The following is a 20,262-nucleotide window of genomic DNA, read 5'->3' on the forward strand; positions in this document are numbered from 1 at the left end:
GAGTCTACACGTGTCCACTGACTCTCTTAGATCCTCTCTTGACACGCCGAGTACCTCCGTGACTCGACGAGTTCCACCTGGCATGAATCTCGGGGCCACCAGGACTCAACTCGCCAAGTCTCAAGAACAACTCGGCGAGTTCCAGCTTGAACTCAGTCCCCCTGACTCACCCTGATTCACTGAGTCGTTCCCTCAACTCGACAAGTCCACTCACTGAGTTATTACGGGCAAACTTCATACTACTCGTCGAGTCTGTTCTTCAGACTCGGCGAGTTCATGCCATGCATAAACTAAAAACCACTTTTGAGGTCAGATCTGTTCCATTCAATCATACATCTGGCCTCCCCAAGCATGATAATCACGTAAAGTCCAAACCTTGATGCTCAAACAACATCTATTTGCTCCTATATGATGTTTTAGCCCCATATTTTATAACCCATGGTCAAAACTCCCATGAATCCTCAAAAAGCTTGAGGAATAAAGCTTCTCTGAACCTCTATGGATCCCATTCCAAGCCTCATCACAAATAGGGATGAAATGGACATCAAATCTAACCAACACAGAGGTCAAGAAACCCTAAACATTCATGTTCATCATAAAAACAAAAAGGGAGCCAAAATATTACCTCCAAAGTGATGCTCATAGCTCCAAATTTGAAGAATGTCCACCTCCCTTGCTTCCTCTTAGCTAGAACCTCCTTTACCTTGCCAAACAATGCTTCAAAGGTTAACAATGGCCTCCTCTCTCTCCCAAAACGCCCAAGATCTCTTTAGGGTTTCTCTCTGGGGTTGGTGGCTGCAAATGACGGCCATAAGCCCCTTTAAATAGGTCTCAAACCCTGGAAATTAGGGTTTCATTAAACAGCGTGGACTCGCCGAGTCCACCCTTGGACTCGCCGAGTCTAGACGCGAACCCGCATGCAAAACCGCGATTCTACTCGGCGAGTTTAGACTCCAACTCGCCGAGTCTCCTCACAACACCCAAAAATAAAAGAATAAAAATAATACCTGGGAATCCGGATGTTACAATTCTCCCTTACTAGAATCAGACTTCGCCCTCGAAGTCTCACTCTACAAATAACTCTTGATGCTACTCACGCATCTCACGCTCCAGCTCCCAAGTTAACTCTGACCCTTTCCGATGCTGCCACTGGACCTGCACCAGTGGCACCTCTTTATTCCTCAGGACCTTGATCTTCCGATCTCTGATCGCCACTGGTCTCTCAGCATAATTCAGGCTCGCATCCACCTGAATATCTTCTAGTGGCACTACTGCCGACTCGTCGGCTATGCACTTTCGCAACTAGGACACGTGGAAAGTGTCGTGAATCTGACCCAACTCTGTTGGCGACTCCAAACAATAGGCTACCCTACCTACCCTCGCGATCACCCTGAAAGGACCAATATATCGGGGCCCCAACTTGCCCCTCTTCCTGAATCGAATCACTCCTTTCCAAGGAGAGACCTTCAGGAGCACAAAGTCGCCGACCTGAAACTCAAGCTCAGACCGGCGTCTGTCCGCATAACTCTTCTGACGACTCTGAGCGGTCAACAACCTCTGTCTGACCTGCTGGATCCGCTCTGTCATCTGAAGCACAATCTTGGTACTACCCATCACACGCTGCCCTACCTCTCCCCAGCAAATAGGGGTCCGACACCTCCTCCCATACAACAGCTCAAAGGGCGGCATGCCAATGCTCGAATGATGGTTGTTGTTGTAAGAGAACTCTGCCAAGGGAAAATACGTGTCCCAGCTTCCACCGGAATCCAACACACATGCTCGGAGCATGTCCTCGAGCGTCTGAATCGTCCGCTCACTCTGCCCATCCTGTGGGTGGTATGCAGTACTAAAATGCAGTTCCGTACCCAATTCCTCATGAAACTTCTTCCAGAATCTAGAAGTGAAACGTACAACTCGATTTGAGACAATCGAAATCGGTACTCCATGCCGCGATACCACCTCTCTCACGTACATCTCCGCCAACTTCTCCGCGGAAGAGCTCTCACTTATGGCCAGGAAGTGAGCACTCTTTGTCAACCCATCCACAATCACCCAAATTGCATCGACCCCCCTCGCGGTTCTTGGCAATTTGGTGATGAAGTCCATGGCAATCTGTTCCCATTTCCACTCGGCAATCTCCAATGGCTGCAACTTACCATGTGGACGCTGATGCTCGGCCTTAACCCTGTGACAGGTCAAGCATCTCTCTACAAACCATGCGACATCCCTCTTCATACAGGGCCACCAATAATCCTTTTTCAGGTCCAAAAACATCTTAGTGGCCCCGGGATGGATCGAGAATTTTGATCGATGAGTCTCCTCCATCAAAATGGTACGCATCCCGCCCACGGACGGTAACCAAATCCGACCCTGAAATGTCATAAGCCCCCGGCTATCGGTAACGAACTCCGATACCAGCCCGGCAACTTGTTCCCTCTTCTGGCTCTCAGGATGCACAGCCTCAACCTGGGCCCCACGAAGAGCATCCAAAACCGGGGTCATCACCGTCAATCTCAAACATACATCTCGCAACGGGGCGCTCGCCGCCCTACGGCTCAGTGCATCGGCTACAACATTAGCCTTGCCTGAGTGGTACAGGATCTCACAATCATAATCCTTGACCACGTCCAACCACCTCCTCTGTTGCATATTTAGGTTGGGCTGATCCATCAAATGCTTCAAGCTCTTGTGGTCCGTGTATATCATACACTGAACCCTGTACAGGTAGTGTCGCCAGATCTTGAGAGCGGACACTACCGCTCCGAGCTCCAAATCGTGAGTGGGATATCTCGACTCACAAGGCTTAAGCTGCCTCGATGCATATGCTATCACATGCCCCACTCTGCATAAGCGCCGCTCCCAATCCGGATATCGATGCGTCATAATAAACCACAAAATCCTCCATCCCTTCCGGAAGGCCTAACACTGGGGCTTCGCATAACTTCCTGCGAAGTGTCTCGAATGAGGTCTGCTGCTCCGGACCCCAAGAAAACACAACACCCTTCCGGGTCAACTTGGTGAGTGGCACAGCGATCTTGGAGAAATCCTTAATAAATCTCCGATAATAGTCGTCCAATCCCAGAAAACTTCAGATCTCGGTGGGTGATCTCAGCACCTCCCACCTCATAACCGCCTCAATCTTGGCCGGGTCGACCAATATCCCCTTCTGGTTAACGAGATGCCCCAAAAACTGGACCTCTCGTAACCAGAACTCACATTTGGAGAACTTGGCATAAATCCTCTCCGATCTCAGAACTCCGAGGATCTCCCTCAAATGCTCCTCATGCTGCTCTTTGGATCTCGAATACAACAGAATGTCGTCGATGAACACGATCACCGAGCGGTCCAACATTGGTCTGCACACCCTGTTCATGAGATCCATGAAAACCGCTAGTGCGTTGGTGAGTCCAAAAGGCATCACCACGAATTCGTAATGCCCATAACGAGTCCGGAAGGCTGTCTTCTTGACGTACTCCTCCCGCACCCTCACCTGATGATACCCAGACCTCAAATCGATCTTGGAGAACCAAGATGCTCCCTGCAACTGATCAAACAAATCATCGATCCATGGAAACGGGTAACGGTTCTTGACCGTTAGCTTATTCAGCTCATGATAATCGATGCACATCCGGAGTGAGCCATCCTTCTTCTTGACAAAAAGGATAGGCGCTCCCCAAGGCGAACTAATCGACCTGATAAACCTCTTCCCCAGCAGCTCTTGAAGCTACGAGGATAACTCCTGCATCTCCAGAGGGGCAAGGCGATACGGCGCCTTAGCGATAGGCGCAGCTCCTGGAACCAACTCAATACTGAACTCTACCTGCCTCTCCGGAGTCACACCCGAGAAGTCCTCTGGAAACACATCCGGAAACTCACGCACTATTGGGACCTTATCAACTGACTTCAGTCTCTCAGTATCAACCCTCGCATCCATCACATATGCCACAAAACCCCTACAGCCCTACCGTAGACTCTGTCTCGCTCTGGCAGCCGAACAAAATGCTGACCCCGTACGTGTACCCTCGCCATACACCGTAAGAACTCCCCCACTAGGGTCTCGAATCTTCACCAATTGACGCTCGCAGTCTATCACAACTCCATATTGGCTCAACCAATCCATACCCACTATGACACACACATCCCCCATCGCAATCGGAATCAAATCTATCGGAAACTCCACCTCGAAGATCTCAAGGACACATCCTTGAATCACATCCGAAGCGTACACTGCTCGATCATCAACTATTGAAACTCGAAGAGGCCGATCCAACGCCTCTCGACGGACACTCATATGCCGACTAAATGCTACGGAAACAAACGACCGACTCGTACCCGAGTCAAATAATACCAACGCAGGCACAGAACTCACAAGAAAAGTACCTACGTATATCATCATATAACCATAAAATCTCAACTCAAATAAAAGATGAAAAGAAAATACATACCATCCACAACATCGGGCGCCGCGCGGACCTCCTCCGCGCTCATCTGAAATGCTCTCCCACGAGCCCTCGGGGCCTCGGCCTTCACCGGCCGAACCTCGGTAACCCTAGCAGCAGGCGCAGATCCATGCGCTGATCCCTGAAGAAGCTGCGGGCACTCGGCCTTCCGATGGCCGGTCTGGTTGCAATGAAAGCAAACCGAGAATCCCTTGGGCCACTCCCTCGCGATACGCCCCTCCTTCCTACACTTGTAGCATACCCCAGCCCTGCACAACCCCTGATGGCTCTTACCGCATTTCCCACAAGTGTGGCCCTTCGCGCCCCCAGATCTCGAATCAGCGGGTCTAGCCCGCTTGGCTGCTGGCTGAGACTGAGTTGACCGTTGATCCATCCTCTGAGACTCGGCCTCCTCCCTGGCCTGAGTCTCCAGCTCGATCTCCCTCTTCCGGGCATTTTCCCGGAGCTCAGAAAATGTCACGTAAGTCGAGTTCGTCACGAACTCCCGAATATCTCTCCTCAGAACACCCAGATAACGGCTCATACGAGCCTACTTAGTCGACACCTGCTCAGGGCAAAACATTGCCCTCTCATGGAACTTCTTGGTGATGACTGTCACCGAATCAGTACCCTGCTTGACGGTCAAGAACTCCTGGATCAACCGTTCCTTATCTACCGGGGGAACATACTCCTCTCGGAACATAGCGGTGAACCTCTCCCAGGTCACCTCAGAAATCTCAGCCACAGTAAAGTTCGTTGTCACGAACTTCCACCAATCCTTTGCTCCCAGGCGGAGCTGGTTCAAGGCGAACCGAACGCTCAAGTGCTCTGGACAAGAGCACATATAGAAGCATCCCTTGATGTCAGAGATCCATCTCATAGCGGCAATCGGGTCCTGCGTCCCGTTGAACTCTAGTGGCTTTGTGTTGCTGAACTCCCGGAACAACAACGAGTCACCTCCCTGAGGTCTGGCAGCTACAACAGCAGCAGTAGCTGCAGCTGCAGCAGCCTCAGTCAACACTGCGTACCGCTCATAAAAAGTCTCAATCAATGTGGTCTTGATGTCCCCAAACATCTTAGGAATCTCAGCCCGGATGGTAGCAGCCACCTCCTCATGAAGCAACCGACGGATCTCCTCGTTGCTGACACCACTAATCTCAGGTGTGTGTCGAGTCCCAACCATGATGCCTCTGAAATACAACAAAAATTATCAGAGATGCGATCGAACATGCTCATACTTGATGGCGCAACCCTACTTGTCCTCTGTCGTCCAAAAGATTCTTACATGAAATGCCCACTGATCCGGTGTGTTCAGTAGTACAGGCCCAATACAACTGACCACACCGCATCAGCATTCACTTCAAGTCCTCCTCCTTGGATCTTGGATTACAAGTACTCTATTCTCATGAGCTCCTAACTGCTATCACTCGCCCTCAAAGCATCTCAGCAGCAGAAAACTCCTAGGCTAAGGAATCACAAATCAGGCCACTCTAGTCCTAATATGTATACTTAGCCTACTCTAGCATGCATAATATAACATATCTCGTAACACATAAAGTAAGGGTACTTTTGGGGAATTCGTCGTTCAGGTGCTGGCTGATCGTACACATGGCTCTGCTCTGTTTGTCTCAAAAATCTTTTACTCTTTTCAAAAAATTTTACTTCATTATAAAAATTATCCTCAATTCCTCAGTTTGAGTTTAGATACGCCAAAGATGAATCCGAATCCCTCAAACCAAGGCTCTGATACCAACTTGTAACAACGTAAATTTTCAAAACGTTTTTTTTTTATTTTCAAAACATCCATTTACTCACAAAATAACATCAACCATATTGTATCAAATGCATTTATCACAAAAACATCTCCCCAGAATCCAAAACATAAACTCCTCAAGTGTGTACGGATCATGCCGGCGCCTTCCCGTGCTCATCACTGGTACCTGAAACACATCACACAACAGCTGTAAGTATAAATGCTTAGTGAGTTCCCCAAAATACCGCATAAAACACATACACCACTTAAGGCAATAATACGACCCTCCGGTCGATGTGTCTCAGCGGGACCCTCCAGTCCCGTAGCTCGTTGGACCCTCTGGTCCGGTCATAGCTCGTTGGGCCCTCCGGCCCTATCTGTATCGTTGGACCCTTCGGTCCGGTCTACAACAACATACAACATATACATAACACATAGCACATAATCTCATACATAACACATATGACCCTCTAGTCTACACAATATACCACTCTAGGTAATGTATAGTGAGAAGACTCACCTCGATATCTCGGTAAATATCTGACTCGGAATAAATGTGATCTAGCCTCCGCCTAATCACACAAAGTAATACACTCATAAATACAACTGCACTCAACCCTAAAAGTCAACAAGGTCAACGATCAACTTTGATCGGACTTGGCGAGTGCACTATGGCGACTCGGCGAGTCTACACGTGTCCATTGACTCTCTTAGATCCTCTCTTGACACGCCGAGTACCTCCCTGACTCGCCGAGTTCCACCTGGCATGAATTGCGGGGCCACCACGACTCAACTCGCCGACTCTCAAGAACAACTTGGCAAGTTCCGGCTTGAGCTCAGTCCCCCTGACTCACCCTGACTCACTGAGTCGTTCCCTCAACTCGACAAGTCCACTCACTGAGTGATTACGGGCAAACTTCATACTACTCACCGAGTCTATTCTTCAGACTCGGCGAGTTCATGCCATGCATAAGCTCAAAACCACTTTTGAGGTCAGATCTGTTCCATTCAATCATAGATCTGGCCTCCCCAAGCATGATAATCACGTAAAGTCCAAACCTTGATGCCCAAACAATATCTATTTGCTCCTATATGATGTTTTAGCCCCATATTTCATAACCCATGGTCAAAACTCCCATGAATCCTCAAAAAGCTTGAGGAATTAAGCTTCTCTAGACCTCTATGGATCCCATTCCAAGCCTCATCACAAATAGGGACAAAATGGACATCAAATCTAACCAACAAATAGGTCAAGAAACCCTAAACCTCCATGTTCATCATAACAACAGAAAGGGAGCCAAAATATTACATCCAAAGTGATGCTCTGATCTCCAAATTCGAAGAATGTCCACCTACCTTGCTTCCTCTTAGCTAGAACCTCCTTTGCCTTGCCAAACAATGCTTCAAAGGTTAACAATGGCCTCCTCTCTCTCCCAAAACGCTCAAGATCTCTTTAGGGTTTCTCTCTGGGGTTGGTGGCCACAAATGACGGCCATAAGCCCCTTTAAATAGGTCTCAAACCCTGGAAATTAGGGTTTCATTAAACAGCGTGGAATCGCCGAGTCCACCCTTGGACTCGCCGAGTCCAGACGCGAACCCGTGTGCAAAACCACGATTCTACTCGGCGAGTTTAGACTCCAACTCGCCGAGTCTCCTCACAACACCCAAAAATAAAAGAATAAAAATAATACCTGGGAATCCAGATGTTACATGTCCGATCAGGATTGATTGGTGGAATTTGGATGCGATGGGGTTTTAGACATGAGGGCCATGATTGAGTTTGAAGAGGCATCCCTTGAGAGGGAGGTCGAGAGAATCTCAGAGTATTTTGGTAAGATGTCAGGACTAGTCGGAAGACTCAGGAATAAGTAGAGAAGGCATTTATGGGGAATTGCAGTCTGAGTGAGCAATCAGCCGATGGAGGAGATGTCACCTTATGTGACCTGATGGGTGCTATTTATGTTTCCTATGGGAAGTAAGAGAGGCATGAGATTTCGGTTTTGGGTTTAGGAGTAAACCCTACGGGTTGACATTGATAACGATTTTTTCCACCGGAGTATTAGGCAGCATGTATGCCGCGAGGAAATGATCTACCATGAGCAGGTAGTCAGTGGGGGCTGAGATGGTCAAGGACCACATTACACCCTAATTGAGTATAGTAGGGCGTGTGGTAGCGGTATCAACCGGTAATCCAGATGATTATATCAGAGCGGTGGCTCTTTTGTCTATGATGGGTATTGAGTATGGTAGGGAGTCCTTGTTCTTGTGATGATTCACGTGTTGGGACGGGGGTTGAGAAGTTGAGGATGAGGAGTATGATGATTTATTGTTTCAGTCTTAGAGTCAGTGATAGTACTGGACAGTGGAGATGTTCGGTATTGGGAAGGTATGAGACTTTGAAAGGCTAGAGGTAGTTATGATGAGAAGTTCCTGAGGATTTCTTCGGATATTTAGGGTATTTAAGGTTTCTTGGTCTCTACGTGGGGATATCATTGGGCGTTGTGTGGCACCTTCCAAGCGTAGGTGCGATGATGCGTCAATTGGTGATGGTTCGAACCCTAAGTGGGGAAGAACCAGGTATTTTATAGAGGGAACCAGAGATTTGTGCAACAGCGGTTAGGGGTTTGGTACAGAAACTTGCGGCTCAAATTCATGAGACCAAGGTCATTGGTGATCAAGGGAAGGTGCAGAGCGAGATAATGCATGTGGTATGTGTCTGAGAAAGGATGGGTGTCTCCACGGCAGGTGACCAATGTTCAAGAATCTGGTGGTGGTCAGGGTCGTTTCAAGTGGAAGAATCGTAATGATAGTATGGGCAGTTGAGAACTTTTGGGTCGAAGTATGGATTGTATATGCCCCCTTTTGGGGTGGATAGAAGATTATCGGCCAGCCAACTCCCGGGACGGTATGTGTATTCTTGCTTGGATTTTTAGTAGTAGGGGAAAGGGTTTCGGAGGATCATCAACGTGTTCTGAAGCATTAGCGCTTTCTTTGTAGTCCAATTGAGTGTTTGGATACACTGAAGTTGCGCATTGGATAAAATGAAGAATTATTTATGGGGTTCAGAGGAAATGTATTGTTGTATCTGTATGGTGCTGGGAGTAGGAGATCAGTGGTTGAGACAGGACATCGTGATGTTCTGCAATGGTGTTCCGTGGTACCCGGGTATAATGTCCCGATTTCAGAGTTATTTAGAATATTGATTTTGAGAGGACTTGTGGTGTATCATTTATCTACGGTTCTAGAGGGAGACCTTTGGGTATTGACATCAAGAGGGATTATTTAAGAAAGTGGATCTCCGCAGAGGTAGGTATTTTGTTATAGCGGTTGCCGCCAGATTCTGTGATGCATATGTGGGATAAATGTGTGTAGCTATCTATGATAGTCTACGGAGTATGAGTTAGTGGACGTAGTGTGGCGTTGTAATGAGAATGAGAGTATGTGGTGAAGCTACGGATAGCCATATTATTCACTAGTCAGAGGGTGTTGTGATGCTACAAGGAGCCGTAGTACTCACAAGTCAGAGAGAGGGAGTCGTGGTACTACGGGGAGACGTAGTACTCACTAGTCAGTTGGTGTCGTGGTGCTACGGGGAGCCATAGTACTCACTAGTCAGAGGTTGTTGTGATATTGCGGGGAGCCATAGTACTCACTAGACAGAAAGAGAGTGTGATGATGGAGTGTTCTCCGATCACTGTATGATGCAGAAGAGTTTTAGGCTTGAGTAGCCCTAGTATTGAGTTTTTGGAGCCTGGTGGTTGAACCAGGGGCAAGACTGGGTTCTCCGTCTTTGTCAGGGCTAAGTTGATTTTTAGTTGGATTGTAGTTTCATTGAGAATTTTGTGACTTGTGTGTCACAGGGCCCAGATAGTTGATGCGAAGAGGAAGTCAGTAAGAGCTCTTCTGCGTAGAGACTGGCAGAGTTGTACGTGAGCGGACGATACAGACGCTCAAGGACATGCTTCGGGCATGTGTATTGGATTCCGCAGGGATTTGGGACACGCACTTACCCTTGGCTGAGTCTTCCTATAACAACAGCCATCATTCGAGCATTGGTATGCCGCCCTTTGAGCTGTTGTATAGGAGGAGGTGTCGAACTCCTATTTGCTGGGGAGAGGTAGGGAAACGTGCAATGGGTAGTACATAGGTTGTGCTTCAGACGACCGAGCAGATTCAACAGGTTAGACAGAGGTTGTTGACGGACCAGAGCCGTCAGAAGAGTTATGCGGATAAACAACGGTCAGAGCTCGAGTTCCAGGTCGGTGACTTCGTACTCCTGAAGGTATCTCCTTGGAAAGGAGTAATCTGGTTTAGAAAGAGGGGCAAGCTGGGACCCTGATATGTTAGTCCTTTCAGGGTGACCGCCATGGTGGGCACGGTAGCGTACTGTTTGGAGCTACCTACGGAGTTGAGTCAGATTCATGATACCTTCCACATGCCTCAGTTGAGGAAGTGTATTGTCGACGAGTCGGCAGTGGTACCATTAGAGGATATTCAGGTGGAGTCGGCAGTCGCGATTATGGATCGGAAGATCAAGGTTCTGAGTAACAAGGAAGTGCCCCTGGTGCAGGTCTAGTGGCAACATCAGAAAGGGTCCGAGCTGACTTGGGAGCTAGAGCAAGAGATGCGTGAGTAGTATCCAGAGCTGTTTTCAAAGTAAGACTTCGAGGACGAAGTCTGATTCTAGTCGGGGGAGAATTGTAACATCCAGATTCCCAAGTACATTATTTATTCTTTATTTTGGATGGACTCGGCGAGTTGATGCTTAGACTCGCCGAGTATAGTCGCGAATTCCATCCGGGTTAATGACCAGACTCGGTGAGTCGAGTAGTGGACTCGGCGAGTCCGCGCTGTTTAATGAAGCCCTAATTCTCGGGGATTGAGACCTATTTAAAGGGGCTTATAGTCACCAATTGCAGCTACCAGACCCCTGAGTGAAACCATAAGTGATCTAGAGTGTTTGTGAGGAAGAAGAGGCCATTTTTTATCCTTGTGTGGGTGTTTTTGCAAGAAGAAGGTGACCAAGGCAAGAGGGAGCTAAAGAGGGTGCTATTCTGTGGATTTCAGAGCCTAAGGACTTCATATTGAGGTATATATTCAATCCTTTTTCAGTTTTGGTTGTTAATCCTTGAGAGTTAGGGTTTCTAGCCCATTTAGAGTGTGAATGATGGTGCAATTGGTACCTTCTTGTGTTGAGGCTTCGGATTTGGATCCAAAGAGGTCCAGAGATTTTAACTACTTGATCTTTATGGAGTGACATTGGGTAATACGAGCTTAGGATGACATATTGAGGCCATTTCTTCAAATAGAGCCATTGGGTCTTTGCATGGGCATCAAGATCCAGACTTTACGTGTTTATATTGCTTAGGGAGGCCAGATCTATGGGTTAGAGGAACGGATCTAACCTCAAATGGTCACTTGAGCTTGATCAAGGCATGAACTCATCGAGGCCCAAGAACAGACTCGACGAGTAGGGCTAGGGTTTTCCCATATTTCACTCAGTGAGTAACTTGCTGAGTGGGGGAATGACTCGGTCAGTCAGAGGGAAATAGAGGACTAGAGTTCAAGGAAGAACTCGCCGATTTCATAATGGGACTTGGCGAGTTGAGTCAGGGTGGCCCCACGATTCATGTCCGGTGTAACCCGTCGAGAAGGGGAAAGACTCAAAGTGTCAAGTGAGACTAGAGGGACAGTGGACATGCGTAGACTCGCCGAGTCGCCCAAGTGCACTCGGCGAGTCGGGTCAAATTTTGACCGTTGACTTTGTTGACTTTGAGGGGTTGGTCAACAATGGGTTCTTTGTGTCAAGATAGGGGTAAAATGGTCTTTCACCCTTCTGAGGGTGCCAACAATGGGGTCTTTGTATGCTATCTATGCGATGTGTGGCACTGCATTATTTCTATGAGATTTATGTTGTGTGTATATCAGAGTCAGGACCGGATGGTCCACAGAGCTAGGACCAGAGGGTCCACAGAGTTAGGTTTAGAGTTATGTGCTAGTGTATTTGTATGTTATTTATTTTATGGTATTTATTGTGGTATGTGACATGCATGATTCAGAGTTATCATAGTTAGGACCTTTGGGTCCACAGAGTTAGGGCCAGAGGGTTCACAGAGAGTTGGGACTGGAGGGTTTCACTGAGACACACTGACCAGATGGTAAACAGAGTTATATCCTAGAGCGGCTAATATGTGTTAGAGTGGTATTTTGGGGAACTCACTAAGCTTCGTGCTTACAGTGTTTTGTGTTATATGTTTCAGGTTTTCTCAGCATCACGGGATGGCACCGGCTCGATTGTACACACCAGAAGAAGCGTTGGCTTTGAGGATCATGGCCTGTTAATTAATTAAACAAAAGGGTTATGTATTGTAATTTAAACAAAAGTGATATTTTTATGAAAAGTGTTAAAGAGATAAACGATTTTAAACAAAATAAATTTTTTTAAAAAAAATTCGGTGTTACAGAGGGGAGCTGCGACAGTGCACCGTAGCAGAACTTGCTTGAAGGATAGGCATTTATGACCAAAACGTCACATTGACAGGAGGATTTTGAATCATTTCTGGAGTAATGTCACAAAGATCTTCCCGAGGAAGTTGCTGCCTCCACTTGGTGGAATACTATTTCAAATTGGGTTTATATTCCATCTTCTACTCAGGAAGGCCATATCCACTCTCCGATCCATCGTCTCATTCACCGCCTCATTGCTAGCACCATCAACATGAGGAAGGATGATGACAAAGTTCCTACTCTTGACATTTTCTACTTATGGAGCATAATCACCCCAGAAGTTTTTTGCAACTTGCCTTATTGTTTGGCCAAATATCTTGCGGATGGAGCGGTGAAGGAAAAGATTACCTCCAAAATTAATGGCGGTATGTTTGTTACAAGACTCGCAAGATCGTATGGGATTTTGGATTTGCAAGAGGCAAGGGCATTAACCGTCATTTCTTCTCCTCCATTTAGCACGACATTATTTTGGAGGGCAAGGATTGTGGAAAAGTTTGGGGATTCATTTGCAATTCCACGTGAAGATGAGGTGATTGCTCCCGAGGAGCCGGGAAGAAGAGTTAGGCAAAGGAACGGACGGGCCCGAGAAGACCCACCGGTTATTCCGGTGGAAGACGAAAATGAGGGGTGGAATCATGGGGAGTATAGGAGGTATTTGGATGATATTGGTCGAGGTGTTAACTATAACAATGAGTCATTCAACTATCTCTTTCAACAAATGAACATTGCCCTAAGGCCCAAGCCTAGATATCCATACATTATGAGTTGGGAGGAGCGTATGCAGAGGAGAAACAACCAAGCAGGAGGAAGTGGAGCAGGAGGGGCAAACATGGAAGAAGAAGTTTGAATTTGATTTTACTTGGATGTTTTTATGTTTTTATTTTGTTTGATGTTAAACTTTGATGAACTTGGATTTTTAATTAGGACCAAGGTTTATTTGCTTTCACCTGTGGTTATATGTTTTTCAGGTTTGAAGATTAGGATGCATTTAGGAGTCTCATTGGTCAAGGCTAAAGTGAGGATTGGTTTAGATGAGAATGCGAAATGTTACATTTAAGGTTGAGTCTGTTAGGATTGAGAGTGACAAAATGTGTTATTATTGAAGGAATTAGAAGAAGAGTCACTCTAGTATCCAGATTTAGCAACTCAGTCAAGAATAAACAGTAGGGAAATTTTTTTCGACTCAGCGATCTGCTCGCCGAGTGCATCTAGGGTACTTGCCGAGTGCATGTGCAAATCCACGATTATCTGTTGAATGCCGATCTACTCGCTGAGTTCACGTTTGACTCACCGAGTCCATCAACATTTCACACTCAAAATCTGTTTTGGGCACATTCACTGCAGTTCTTATCCATATTTTTCGTGGAGATTCATTCCTAGAAGATTTCTGAGAGCTTTCTCCTAAACATTTGGAGCTATTTAGATGTTTACCACACGCGACATGACACCCAAGGCATGGATGAGTTGTTCCCATGTCTAAAGTCATTCGAAGTAGGAGCTTAATTGAAGATGATCAGCCTCGCGACTGCTACCCCAGGGGAGTTTGTTCCAATTCCCTCTACATTTCATATTTTTTACTTTTCATGCATAACATGCAATGGGGACATTGCATGAATTAAGTGTGGGGTAGGGGGTTGATTACATTTTAGTAAATTTAGAATCCTAATTTAGGTTTATTTTTAAAAATTTTAAAAATCTTGCATATAAAAATTGTTGTTTAGGACTTAACTTAGACAATTTTGGTAAAAGTAATTAGGATTCCATGTTAGAATTATGTTGATGATTGCATGAAGACCCAAATATTTAGTTGAGCCTGTATACGTTCTAGTGCATTTGTGGCCTCCTTAATCCAGTGAAATCATGGGACAAAAATACGACCTTGCTTAGTCCGAAGGATGCAATATGTTTAGCATCGTGTACCAGAAATGTATCCAGGAAAATTATTATTTTTAACCAATAAAGGTTGAAGTTGAGAACCCCTGCTTAAGCATGTAGGGTTTTGAGTGAAAAAAAAAAAGAAAAAAGAAAAAAAGAGGGGAACTACAAGAAAAAGTTTGAAGAATTTTTGGAGCATCAAAGTCAAAGTATGAATATCAAAATTCTGAAGATTCAAAAAAATTGAAGATCCCCGAAAATGAAAGATCAAATCGTCAAAGAAGTGAGGATCCCAAAGAGCTCCATAGTGGTATCATAAATTGTAATTTTCTAGATTATGTATGCTTGGGTTGCTCAATCAAAAATACCTTGAGGTTAGGAGGTTTTTTGTGGATGGATTCCGAGGGATGCATACAATGAGCATTGTTCGGGATAAGTGGGCGAATGTTTATGAGGATTGTAAGTATTTGGAATATTGAGGGGGTCTTTAGGAAAATTTTAAACACAAATGCATGCATTGCAGTTTTGGCATAATGGTTGGGTTCAATTAGAGTTGTCTTATGTGATTCTAATGTACTAAAATTCAGTTTTGCTTGGGAACAAGCAAAAGCCAAGTGTGGGGTATTTTGATATGTGCATAATCAGGCATATGTTTAGTATAGATTTTTACCAATTATTTGAATAATATGGACAAAAGGTACTTAATAAGGTCTAAATTATATTTTCAGTCCAGAAGACATGCTTGGAAGCAAAAGGGAAGAAGGAGAAGCAACTAGAAGCTAGAGAATGAAGAAAGAGGAGAAAATCTGGACCTACTCGGTGAGTCCATGCACCTACTCGGCGAGTTCCTAAGAATGTTCACGAAGTAAAGTCCAGAATCCTTACCGTACACGGATTTCTCATATCTACTCGGTGAGTTAGAGACCTACTCGCCGAGTTGCCCCTGTTTTGAGATAAGTATAAATAAAGGATCTTATTCCGAATTGGGGACTTTTCTGGCTTTTTGGGAGGATAACCTGCGATTAATGAAACCTTTGGAGACCTGAAGAACCCTAATCTTTGATCTTTTGAAGACTCAAGGCGAATTAGGTTAAATTTTCCACTTAATCTTAGAAGTGAATCATATTTAGATTAACTAAATTCGTTTTTGAGCTTTTTCCTACTGTAATCATGAACTGAATTTTCATAGTTTCTATTTAGGAATAACCAAGATACTCCTATGGTTTGATTTATACTTTTATTGATTGATTATTGGTGATTTTATTAAATTAAGTTTGTTAAACAACCTTATGCATTAACCATAACTATTTTATGTTAATTGGAAAACAATTAGGCTCCATGAACATCTCTTGATTGTGAACCTCATATGATTTACGTGAACACTTCATTATATGCCTAGGATTAGTAAATATGAAACTAGGATTAACTAGAGAATGGGTAAATTAATGTGTGAGCTTGTTTGAGAAACCAACAAACAAGAGGTTAGTTGAATTACTAATTTGATTAACCAATTACAAATCTTATTTAATCTAAATAATTGAACTAGGGAGTTAATTAGTTTAACAATTGGTCACTGCTTGAATTGATTAATTTTCTAAGGGTTAGTAATAGTGAATGCAAATCTAAACACTATAGTTGGTAACCAATAACATTTAATCTATGACTTTATCATAAAATTAACCATAGGAGTGAATTGGTTGGACCTAAATAGAAACCCTTTATTAAATTTGGTGAATTTATACTCGTTTTAGTTGATTAGTTAAGTACTTGTTAGGTGGTGTGTTTAAGTTTCTAGTCTTGTAAAACTAGAGAAAAAACCTTTTACTTTTATTATTTGCTTAGTTAAAATTAGTAATTAGTTTAATTTCCGTTCCCTGAGTTCGACATCCTACTTATCCAACTATACCACTAAATGACAGGTTCACTCCCTTTGTGTGCTAAATCTATATTTTTAAAGTAGGAATACAACCATTGCATTTTACACACATCATCTAGTCTGAGTAATATGTAATAGTTATCGTGAGCTAGTTAGGGGAAGAAAGTGGGGACTTTTTATGCAGTTGATGGCGGAGAGTGTTGTAACACCCAAAATCAGAAAGGCCAAGAAATGGAAGAAAACTCTAAGTTAAAGGGTCAACTCGTCGAGTCCAGGGAGGAACTCGACGAGTCGGATCGAGATCCAGGTTATCGAGTAAGTGACCGACTCGGCGAGTCGACGAGTGGACTCGACGAGTCTGGTCTGAACAAGGAAAACCCTAAATCCAGCACTTGGAGCCTATTTAAACATGTCATTCTCTTCCCTAGGGTTCCTTTACAGCCTCTCTAACCCAGAACACCAAACCCTAGCCGCCATATCCGTTTTTGAGCTAATTATTGCCTTGAAGACTGCATTAAAGCTTGGAGAAGGAAGAAGGATCTTGGAGGTGCGAGAAGGGGCTATAGATTCGGGATTGGGAAGACATTTCAGAACATTTGGAGGTAATAAACTAGTACTTGGACTCCTTTGCGCCTAGATCTATTCCTAAGTGTGAGTTTTGGGCATTTTTGGCATGATAAGTAACCATTTCGAGCTAGAAATTCAGATCTGAGGTTGCTACCGCAGGTCCATGCTTGTTTTGGTCTAGAATCCCATAAAGTAACAGCTCTTGGTATGTTGGTGAAGCATGTTTGTCATAAACCCTAGTTTTGAGTGTTTTGAGCCTAGATCTCCATAGCTACACGTAAAGTTTGCCACTTTACGTGAGGAATAGGCCTTAGAAGTATGGATCTATGTGTTGAAGCCCCTGTTTGGCTTGAAAAGCCACTACATGGATTAAAAGCCGGAACGACTCGGCGAGTCACATGGGTGGACTCGGCGAGTTAGATGAAGTTGGGCAGCAACTCGGCGAGTTGGAAGAACAACTCGGCAAGTTTGTTAAAGATTGCCTTGGACTCGGCGAGTCTGTTCTTGGACTCGGCGAGTCAAGTCGCAAAACCCCAAACCCTTCGAGTTAAGACTCAGATCAGTGAGTTGAGTGGGAACTCGGTGAGTTGGACAGGACACGACTCAGAAATCGGTGAACTCGGCGAGTCAGTAGGCAGACTTGGCGAGTAGGGTTGACCTGGAAGGTTGACTTTGACCAGGACTTTTACGTTGACCAGAGTTGACTTAGTTGACTTTCGGGGGACAGTTAGACTAAGTGTTGCATTGATATTGGTAGCTCGGGGAGCTAGTGGAGCAGCAGTTCAGAGAGTTTTCGGGTAGCAACTAGAGGGGTTATCAGCAAGTTCAGCAAGTGCAGGTGAGTTTCCCTTTGTGTGAATGGGTCTAAGGCCACAATGCCGGCCCATGTAGTTATGAGTAGAAAACCCGGGGGTTAGCCCTAGGCACAGTATGCTAGTATGATATTCAGGATGAGGTCCAATGATAGCGGGCGGGTGCCCAAGGAATTGTTTATATGATAGTTTATACTTGTCATCTATGTGATACACGTATGTGCCTGGTAAGGAGGTGATTGTGGGCGAGGTCTTGTATCTCACCAATAGCAGAGTGTGGATGGTGTTCCACATCTCATTAGCAGCAGAACAGGGGCGAGGCCCAAGTTAGGGAAAGAGTGAGTGTGGGCTAGGCCCATATCTCACTACCAGTAGGAGTGTGGACGGGGTTCCATGACTCACCAATTGCAGGACATGGGCGAGGCCCAAGATAGGCGAGGCCTTTAGAACACGATTCAGTAGTGTATGTTTAGTGTGTATCTGTTGCGATATGTTTATGTGTTAGTATTTGTTGGCAGGCGAGGCCCAATGACAGGCGAGGCCAAAGTGAAACAGATATGTATCTGAGTGGGGCTCGAAGCCAAGCGAGGCCTGGAGCGGCGGGGCCGTTGTAGCGGACGAGGCCCGAGGTAAGGGCGAGGCCCAAAATAGCGGGCGTGGCCAAGTATGTGCAGTATGTGGTTATGCATGGTGTGTGGTAGGTTGGGGCACTCACTAAGCTTCATGCTTACAGTTTTCAGTTTTGGTTTCAAGTACTTCCGGTAGCGGAGGGAAGAGCTCGGGGTGATCGCATGGCACACACCATAGATTAGACAGCCTGGGAATGTTTTGTAAATTAGTACTCTGATTATGTTTTGGAAATTAATAATCTGATTATGTTTTGGATTGATGATTTTGCTTTAAGTAATATTTTATTAAAAGAAATTTTTAGTCTTGAATTTTGGGACGTTACAAGTTGGTATCAGAGCCTTGGTTTGAGGGATTCGGACGTACTCTCGGGTGTGTCTCAACTCAAACTAAGGATTTGGTATGGAAGTTTTCAAAATGAAAAGACAGTTTTGTAAAAAGAGTTTGAAAAAGAAAAACAGTTTTTGAAAAGCCAAAAAGAATTTAGAAAGAAAAGAATTTTGAAAAAAGAAAAGGGGGTGTGGTGCATGCAATCAGCCGAGCCCAAGTAAGTACCCCAAAATACCCATACAAGTTATGTTATAATTATCAGTTAATAGAACAGCATGCTAGATTAGGACTAAGGATCTATGGAGGATGCCTTATGTGCCTGTTATATGTGCTTTGAGATGCATGATAGTGCTGATTAGACAGTTGTAGGATAGCCTGTTTAGGTTATGCCTGAGTTTATGAACTTATGTCGTATGCTAGTGCAAATTCTTGATATGAGATTATGATTGCTTGAGTATGTTATGGTTAGATTTTCCCTTGTCTGAATGCTGCTTGCTTTCTGCATTGTGGGATTCTGAGTGATGGGAGTTAGCCACTAGGTGAATACGCCACGTCGCATGTGATATGGGTTGAATAATCTCAGAGTGCTGGATTTGGCCCTATTGCACAGCTCTTGTCTGAGTCCAACCGTTGTAGGGACGAGTCTTTTACTCGAATGATTATCTGAGCCTTGTCACATGTGATGATATTTAGGTGATGGCTAATTGGCATCACAAGGAGGCCTTCAGCGGCTGAGGATTGGTTTGGTTAGAGTCATAGGTTTCCCTAGGGTAAACCTAGGATGAGATAGTGCTGGGAGTAGTAGTAGTAGTAGTAGAAAAGGGACCTGGTGGAGTCGAAGAAATTCTTGAGGAAAGTACGGATAGATGTGGAAGGTAGTATGGGCCCGGACTACTGAAAGTAGAGGATCCGTACTCGATTTAGGAAAGGCCAAGATAAGACCGGGAACATGGTAGTGCGTGTGTTTGGTCTCGTAGTAGTGATAAGTATTCTGATAGTGGTTGTCGTATATTTCCAGCATGGTGACGTTGTGAGAGAGGCCAGTGGGCGGATCAGGTGCCGAAAAGGGATCAGGCTCGGGTTCAGGAGCCGAGCAGCTCGAGGAACGAATGAGGGAGTTGATATCAGTGGAGGTTATGCGCAATATTCTAGATCAGACTCCTGTGATCTTTGGCACGGTCAAGGAGGGTATACTGGAGATTTTGGATGAGAGGCTGGGAGCCTTCCGTACCGAGATGATGGCTTTGATAGGAGCGCGTACCTTGACATTTCGAGAGTTCAGGGCTTGCAGGGCACCAGATTATTATGGGGCTAGGGACCCCATCGCTAGCAGCAGATGGTTGGCTGATATTGCCAATGCATTCCGTACGAGTCGGTGTCCCGAGGGGGACAAGGTCAGACTCGCTTTCTGGCTTCTGAAGGACAGAGCGAGGGATTGGTGGGAAGAGATTGGTCATGCTTTGGGTGATGATGCCA

Source organism: Lactuca serriola, chromosome 3, assembly GCF_051521515.1.
Source record: "Lactuca serriola cultivar US96UC23 chromosome 3, Lser_US96UC23_V15, whole genome shotgun sequence".
Lineage (NCBI taxonomy): Eukaryota > Viridiplantae > Streptophyta > Magnoliopsida > Asterales > Asteraceae > Lactuca > Lactuca serriola.